Below are 9,094 nucleotides of genomic sequence, written 5' to 3'. Positions count from 1 at the left end.
ACAGGTTTTTGTCAGAATGTTTTATGCTTGCATCAGTGCGTACATTACAAAGTTATGTGGAAGGCATACAAATAAAATGCGGGATAGGTGACAATATAATCCACCTTTTAAATCAAAAGGTGCAGCATTTCTCTGATAATGATAAACTAGTGACTATTTCATTGCATGAAATGTCTCTAGTGGCAAATTTAACATATGACAACACTTCCGACAGTGTTATTGGTTTTGAGGACTTGGGGTTCACACGCGCAGCTAAAATTGCCAACAGTATGTTGGTGATAATGACTAATGGCGTTTTTTCATGTTTCGAACAACCATTGCTGTACTGTTTTTGTAAAGGAACAGTAGGAGCTGAGCATTTGACTGTTATATTTCATTAAGTAGTCAGGAGACTTAAGGAAACTGGCTTGATTGTGAAGACTTGTGTGACTGACCAGGGTTCAAATTTTGCGGAGTGGACAAAGAGACTGGGAATTACACAAGACAATTCAAGTTTGATATATGAGAAGCAGAAGATCTACTTCTTCTATGACACCCACATAAAGTAATAAATGATCCACATCACTTAGCAAACTATGTAAACGAGCAGTTTTCAAGTACTGCAGAGAAGTTACAGCAAAAATTCCCCCAAACAGATATAACACCTGTAAATAATGTTGCACTAAATACAATGATGTTACTTCCAACCACAGAGAATGAAGTCAGTAGAACAATTCAAAAACTAAAACGCAAAAAGTCAGTAGGCTTAGATGAAGTACCAGTGTGTGTACTGAAACAATGCATAGGGATTATACAAGGCCCCTTGACAAGTATAATAAATGAATCCTTCACATCAGGGTCATTTCCAGAGCAGTTAAAACAGACAAGACATGTACCTTTGCTTCAGAAAGGTAATGCAGAAGACATAGAAAAATACTGGCCCATTTCCCTGCTCAAAAATAATAGAAGCAATTATGAAAGACAGATTAATGAATTAACGGAATGAATACAATCCGATAAGCGAATCACAGTTTGGTTTCCAAAGTGGCAAAAATATAGAGTCAGCTGTAGTAGAAATCACAAAAGTTGTCCTTGATGCTCTTGATCAAGATGCGTGTGTCATAGGAATATTTTTGTATCTTTCTAAGACGTTTGATACAGTCGACCATAAGTTTCTATTAAATAAATTAGAAGCATTAGGAATAAGACTGGTTTCGACCATACATAACAGATAGGGTACAAAGAGTGAGATAACACATAGTTCAAATAGATCCAAACATTTAGTAAAACACTTATCAGAACCAAAATACATTAACATAGGGGTTCTGCAAGGTAGCATATTAGGACCAATATTGTTCCTGATATAAATCAATGACTTTCCCAGTAGTCTTACTCATAGCGAAAATATCCTATTCACTGATAACAGCAATATTATAGTCACTGAGAAAAGAACAGAACTGCTTGCCGAGAAAGGAAATGAAACTCTCAAGGAAGTTTATGATTAGTCAATAAGCAATAACGTGACATTGAACACAAAGAAAACTAATGCCATGAATTTCAGTTTGAAGAGGAAAAATGACAATGTTAAATTAAATGTAGATGGCACCTATATAGACTGTGTAACAAATGCAAAATTTCTAGGAATGAATATTGATTATCAGTTGAAGTGGTGTGAACACACAAAGGTACTTGAAAACAGAATGTCATCAGCATGTTATGCCCTTAGAATCCTATCATCAGTGTGTAACATGCAGTGTCTTTTAGTTACATATCAATTCATATGTACACTCAGTTCTTAGCTATGGCATTCTTTTTTAGGAAGCAAATGCACAAAACATGAACATAGTTTTCAAACTCCAGAAAAGAGCCATAAGGATAATAACCAAAAATATTAGTCTAGCTCATTGCAAAGATCTGTACAGAACACTCGGGATTTTAACTGCTCCATGTGAATACATATGCCAGTCAATTGTACACATCAAAAATAACATTGGTAATTACTGCACAAACAGCTCTGTCCATGACATTGCAACTAGAGATAGACTCAACTTACATTTACCAAGAAAAAATAAACGTAAAACTCAAGACAACATTTTCTACCAAGGAATAAAACTGTACAATAAAATGCCAAAAGAGATAAAAGAAATTGCAAAAGTACAATTATTTAAAAAGGCAGCCAAAACGTACCTGTTATGCAATACACTTTATACATTGAGGGATTATTTAGCTACATCTACATCTACATGGATACTCTGTAAACCACATTTAAGTGCCTGGCAGAAGGTTCATCGAACCACCTTCGCAATTCTCTATTATTCCAATCTCTAACAGCGCACGGAAAGAATGAACACCTATATATTTCTGTACGAGCTCTGATTTCCCTTATTTTATCGTGGTGATCGTTCCGCCCTATGTAGGTCGATGTCAACAAAATATTTTCGCATTCGGAGGAGAAAGTTGGTGATTGGAATTTCGTGAGAAGATTCTGTCGCAGCGAAAAACGCCTTTCTTTTAATGATTTCCAGCCGAAATCCTGTATCATTTCTGTGACACTCTCTCTCATATTTCGCGATAATACAAAACGTGCTGCCTTTCTTTGAACTTTTTCGATGTACTCCGTAAGTCTTACCTGGTACGGATCCCACACTGCGCAGCAGTATTCTAAAAGAGTACAGACAAGCGTAGTGTATGCAGTCTCGTTACATTTTCTTAGTTTCCTGCCAATAAAACGCAGCCTTTGGTTAGCCTTCACCACAACAGTCAGTGTCAGTGTCAGTGTCGTCGTAACTGCCGCCTGCTTCACGTCTCCTGTGCAGCGAGCTACCTTAATTTAAGTATTAACTGTATTTTTCTTACTTGTCACTTCTTCTTCCGTGTGAATTTGCTTTTAGGAATCTTTAATTTTCGAGTGCTAGTAATAGTGTTCCATAGATTTCGTGTTTGTTTTGAATACAGTCAGAGAGAGTCCCTGTAGTCAACCATAGTGCCAGTAGTGCTAGTGTTTGTTTTCAATACAGTCCAGAGACAGGTAGTGCTATTTTCATTGTTTTCTGCAAGAAGTGGCTAAGCAGCCGCCTTTAGTGAATTAGCAGTCTAGTTAAAGGTTGATTAACTCTCTTCAGTAAATTGATTCCTTAGGATGGATAGGGTGTGTGACTGCTGTGTACGGACGCAGGAGGAGCTGGCCACTGTTCGCGAACAGCAGAGCGTGTTGATGGCCGCGGTCAGCCGTCTTCAGGCTGCTGCCTCGGAGTGTAGCGGCAGTGGGGAGTCTGGTGCGTCGCAAGGTACACCCCAGGTGTTACATGCTTCACCCACTGTCCCTGCTGTCGACACATCTTCGCGGGTACCGGGCGCGGTTGGGCCACCCTCTCCCCAAGGGGAGTGGCGGGTTCAGCGGCGTTCGCGGCGCACGAGGCGGAGGGTCAATGTGGAGGCTGGCCGTGTGGCATCGCCCGCTCTGCCTGTGAGTGGACATGTGGCTGCTCCTTCAGCAAGTCCGAGCAGGCACACGGGGGGAGGGGTTTATTAGTTATTGGGAGCTCCAACGTTAGACGGGTGATGGAGCCCCTTAGGGAAATAGCGGGAAGGTCGGGGAAGAAGGCCAGTGTTCACTTTGTCTGCTTGCCGTGGGGTCTCATCCGAGATGTGGAGGAGGCCCTACCAGCGGCGATAGAGAGCACTGGGTGCACCCGACTGCAAATTGTTGCTCATGTCGGCACCAATGACTCATGCCGTCTGGGTTCAGAGGTCATCCTCAGTTCGTACAGGCGGTTGGCGGAATTGGTGAAGGCGGAAAGCCTCGCTCGCGGGGTGGAATCAGAGCTAACTATTTGTAGTATCGTTCCCAGAACCGATCGCGGTCCTCTGGTTTGGAGCCGAGTGGAAGGCTTAAACCAGAGGCTCAGACGATTCTGCGGAGATCTGGGGTGCAAATTTCTCGACCTCCGCTATCGGGTGGAGAAATGTAGGGTCCCCCTGAATAGGTCAGGCGTGCACTACACGCCGGAAGCGGCTACAAGGGTAGCGGAGTACGTGTGGAGTGCACATGGGGGTTTTTTAGGTCAGAGAATCCCCTCCTTAGGCCCGATAAGACGCCTCCTGAGACGCGGCAAGGTAGGAGTAGGCAAAATGCAACAGGGAATAACAATATTAATGTGCTAATAGTAAACTGCAGGAGCGTCTATAGAAAGATCCCAGAACTGCTCTCATTAATAAACGATCACAACGCCCATATAGTACTAGGGACAGAAAGTTGGCTGAAACCAGACGTAAACAGTAATGAAATCCTAAACTCAGATTGGAATGTATACCGCAGAGACAGGCTGAACAGTGAAGGAGGAGGCGTGTTTATAGCGATAAGAAGTGCAATAGTATCGAAGGAAATTGACGGAGATCCGAAACGTGAAATGATTTGGGTGAAGGTCGCGGTTAAAGCAGGCTCAGACATGGTAATTGGATGTCTCTATAGGCCCCCTGGCTCAGCGGCTGTTGTGGCTGAGCACCTGAAGGATAATTTGGAAAATATTTCGAGTAGATTTCCCCACCATGTTATAGTTCTGGGTGGAGATTTTAATTTGCCGGATATAGACTGGGAGACACAAACGTTCATAACGGGTGGCAGGGACAAAGAATCCAGTGAAATTTTTTTAAGTGCTTTATCTGAAAACTACCTTGAGCAGTTAAACAGAGAACCGACTCGTGGCGATAACATATTAGACCTTCTGGTGACAAACAGACCCGAACTATTTGAAAAAGTTAATGCAGAACAGGGAATCAGCGATCATAAAGCGGTTACGGCATCGATGATTTCAGCCGTAAATAGGAATATTAAAAAGGGTAGGAAGATTTTTCTGTTTAGAAAAAGTGACAAAAAGCAGATTTCAGAGTACCTGTTGGCTCAACACAAAAGTTTTGTCTCAAGTACAGATAGTGTTGAGGATCAGTGGACAAAGTTCAAAACCGTCATACATTATGCGTTAGATGAGTATGTGCCAAGCAAGGTCGTAAGAGATGGAAAAGAGCCACCGTGGTACAACAACAGAGTTAGATTAGATTAGATTAGATTTACTTTCATTCCAATTGATCCGTAGTGAGGAGGTCCTCCAGGATGTGGAACATGTCAGACAGAAATGTTAGAAAACTGCTGCGGAAGCAAAGGGAACTTCACAGCAAACATAAACATAGCCAAAGCCTTGCAGACAAACAAAAATTACGCGAAGCGAAATGTAGTGTGAGGAGGGCTATGCGAGAGGCGTTCAATGAATTCGAAAGTAAAGTTCTATGTACTGACTTGGCAGAAAATCCTAAGAAATTTTGGTCTTATGTCAAAGCGGTAGGTGGAGCAAAACAAAATGTCCAGACACTCTGTGACCAAAATGGTACTGAAACAGAGGATGACAGACTAAAGGCCGAAATACTAAATGTCTTTTTCCAAAGTTGTTTCACAGAGGAAGATTGCACTGTAGTTCCTTCTCTAGATTGTCGCACAAATGACAAAATGGTAGATATCGAAATAGACGACAGAGGGATAGAGAAACAATTAAAATCGCTCAAAAGAGGAAAGGCCTCTGGACCTGATGGGATACCAGTTCAATTTTACACAGAGTACGCGAAGGAACTTGCCCCCCTTCTTGCAGCGGTGTACCGTAGGTCTCTAGAAGAGCGTAGCGTTCCAAAGGATTGGAAAAGGGCACAGGTCATCCCCGTTTTCAAGAAGGGACGTCGAACAGATGTGCAGAACTATAGACCTATATCTCTAACGTCGATCAGTTGTAGAATTTTGGAACACGTATTGTGTTCGAGTATAATGACTTTTCTGGAGACGAGAAATCTACTCTGTAGGAATCAGCATGGGTTTCGAAAAAGACGGTCATGTGAAACCCAGCTCGCGCTATTCGTCCACGAGACTCAGAGGGCCATAGACACGGGTTCACAGGTAGATGCCGTGTTTCTTGACTTCCGCAAGGCGTTCGATACAGTTCCCCACAGTCGTTTAATGAACAAAGTAAGAGCATATGGACTATCAGACCAATTGTGTGATTGGATTGAAGAGTTCCTAGATAACAGGACGCAGCATGTTATTCTCAATGGAGAGAAGTCTTCCGAAATAAGAGTGATTTCAGGTGTGTCGCAGGGGAGTGTCATAGGACCGTTGCTATTCACAATATACATAAATGACCTGGTGGATGACATCGGAAGTTCACTGAGGCTTTTTGCAGATGATGCTGTGGTGTATCGAGAGGTTGTAACAATGGAAAATTGTACTGAAATGCAGGAGGATCTGCAGCGAATTGACGCATGGTGCAGGGAATGGCAATTGAATCTCAACGTAGACAAGTGTAATGTGCTGCGAATACACAGAAAGATAGATCCTTTATCATTTAGCTACAAAATAGCAGGTCAGCAACTGGAAGCAGTTAGTTCCATAAATTATCTGGGAGTACGAATTAGGAGTGATTTAAAATGGAATGATCATATAATGTTGATTGTCGGTAAAGCAGATGCCAGACTGAGATTCATTGGAAGAATCCTAAGGGAATGCAATCCGAAAACAAAGGAAGTAGGTTACAGTACGCTTGTTCGCCCACTGCTTGCATACTGCTCAGCAGTGTGGGATCCGTACCAGATAGGGTTGATACAAGACATAGAGAAGATCCAACGGAGAGCAGCGCGCTTCGTTACAGGATCGTTTAGTAATCGCGAAAGCGTTACGGAGATGATAGATAAACTCCAGTGGAAGACTCTGCAGGAGAGACGCTCAGTAGCTCGGTACGGGCTTTTGTCAAAGTTTCGAGATCATACCTTCACCGAAGAGTCAAGCAGTATATTGCTCCCTCCTACGTATATCTCGCGAAGAGACCATGAAAGGTGGCTACACTGAGCCACAGCGCCAGAGATCGCGCCAGAGAGTATTGTTCCGCCGCCTCCACTGGCAGTGATTATTGAGAAGTAGCGGCAGGCAGTGCTTGCCGAGAAGTTGTGGAGGACACTGCTTGTCGTGAAGTCGGAGTGGAGATGTGGTAGTAGGGAGTGTTTGTTCCATGTTTTATGCAGTTATTTGATGGGAGAGATAGCAGATGTTATTCTAATGAAGATATTGTAATGATCAGAGTGCATTTCGTCAATATATATGAAGGTAAAAAACACTATGTTCTTTTATTATTTGTGTGTCTCAAATAATGCATCATTACAGGTTCAGTCAACAAAGCATCTGGCTTGTGTTCTTGTATTAGAGTATAATTTTGGTTTTCTTGCGCAATTATAGTATTTCTAAATTTTTTTATCACGTCAGTATAATTGGTATTTAAAAATTCTTGTCTTGTTGAAGAAGAACCGTGCCAGATGTGCGTTGAGTCATACTACCACATACAGAACAGCTACACTTGTGCTTTGTTGGCTTCGTAGATTTTATAGTTGCTGGGGACTTAATTAATTAACTGTGTTAACGAAAATTTTCTTTCATTCTTTGTTGTTATCCTATGCAGTCAGATTGCGTAATAATACTAGTCAGGGCCAGCCGTTTACGAAACTTGCGTAATCGGACTTACAGCTACTAAAAATATTTGCATTTTATTTAATTAAGCCCCCATGCACGTGGCGACCCTGACCGGATCGTCCCTTGGAATCTTCTGATTGTAAAAATAGTAGACAGTAGTATCGTTGTAGTAATTTGTAGTTTAGTAATTGTAGTCTATATTGCATGTGTAGATTTGGTGTTTGTCATTTTTCTATTGTTCGTTAATCGTGTTTGAGGGAAGCATTTCGTGTGAATGATATTGTTGGACATAAGGAGGCATTGTGTGTAATTTTCATATAGTGACGAGTTTTGAATATTTTGTAAATGATTACGCGATCGATGAAAAAGGCAAAAATGATGGATAGTCAGAATGACGAAATTGTTGACATGGCGAACTCGCCAACACAGGACAACAGTATGATGAATAATGAAGTTGAAAACAATGTAATAAGTCGGGAAAATAGTCCGGAACCGTTTCAGAATTTTTCTCAATCAGAAAATTCACAGAATACGAGATTAACGATAGAAGATTCTGAAATAGTATCGAACACAGATAGCTTTACAGCTATGACGAAGGAAACTGGTTTTGCGGGAAATGTTCGGGGTGAAAAGAATTTTGAACCATTTAATATGGAGCAGTTGATGGGAGCAATATTAAATCTGGGATCACAAATAGGAACAATTAAAACCGATATGGGAACTTTGAGATCTGAATTAAAAACAGATATGGGAACACAAATAGGTACTATTAAAACTGATATGGGAACAATGGGAACACAGTTAGACTCACTGGGATCACAGTTGGGATCTGAATTAAAAACAGTGGGATCACAAATAGGAACAATTAAAACAGAGATGGAAACAATGGAAACACGGTTAGACTCACGAATAGGGACATGTTTCAAAAACATGAAAGATGAATTAAAGAAAGAAATCAGAGAAGAAGTACAACCGATTTTGAATGCTCACAATAATAGATTAGTTGCAGTGGAGATTAGACAAAGGGAACAGGATAGAGAACAGGAAGAAAGAGATCGCGTGATAGTACAGAAATTTTCAGAGTTAAATTTACAACGTGCAAAAGATAAGGAAGAAATATTTGAGAGAATCGAGGAATCCGTACCAAATGACAGGATAAATAACTTAACGCAACAGTATGAACAGTTAACTATTAAATGTGACAATACCGAAACCCGAGTCGCGACACTTACGGAAGACGTAAATAAACAGAAAGAACAGATAGGTGATTTATCGGAAAGAGTTGAGGAGATTTCAAATAAACTGACAAATCTTAGTTTAAGTGGGGACAGAGATTCGGATGATACAGCTCCATTACCATTCGCAGAAACCGAAGAGTACCAGAACATAAATAAACATGTTGAAAATCAGGGAAAATTTAATGAACGCGTTAAAAGGGAAGTTGAGGCATTACGAAAGCAAGTCAAACAAATTGAAGGCGAAATCGCAGGAAAAGACAGCAGAAGAAATTTAGAATCACAGATAGCAGAAGGGTTTGAGGAAAATAATTTGTTTCATTTACGAGAAGCAACAAGAGAGCGCCAGGCGCGCGAACTTGACAATAATCAACATTCGGAC

The sequence above is a fragment of the Schistocerca cancellata genome, chromosome 4 (assembly GCF_023864275.1).
Source record: "Schistocerca cancellata isolate TAMUIC-IGC-003103 chromosome 4, iqSchCanc2.1, whole genome shotgun sequence".
NCBI classification, from domain to species: domain Eukaryota; kingdom Metazoa; phylum Arthropoda; class Insecta; order Orthoptera; family Acrididae; genus Schistocerca; species Schistocerca cancellata.
This window is presented reverse-complemented; position numbering follows the sequence as displayed.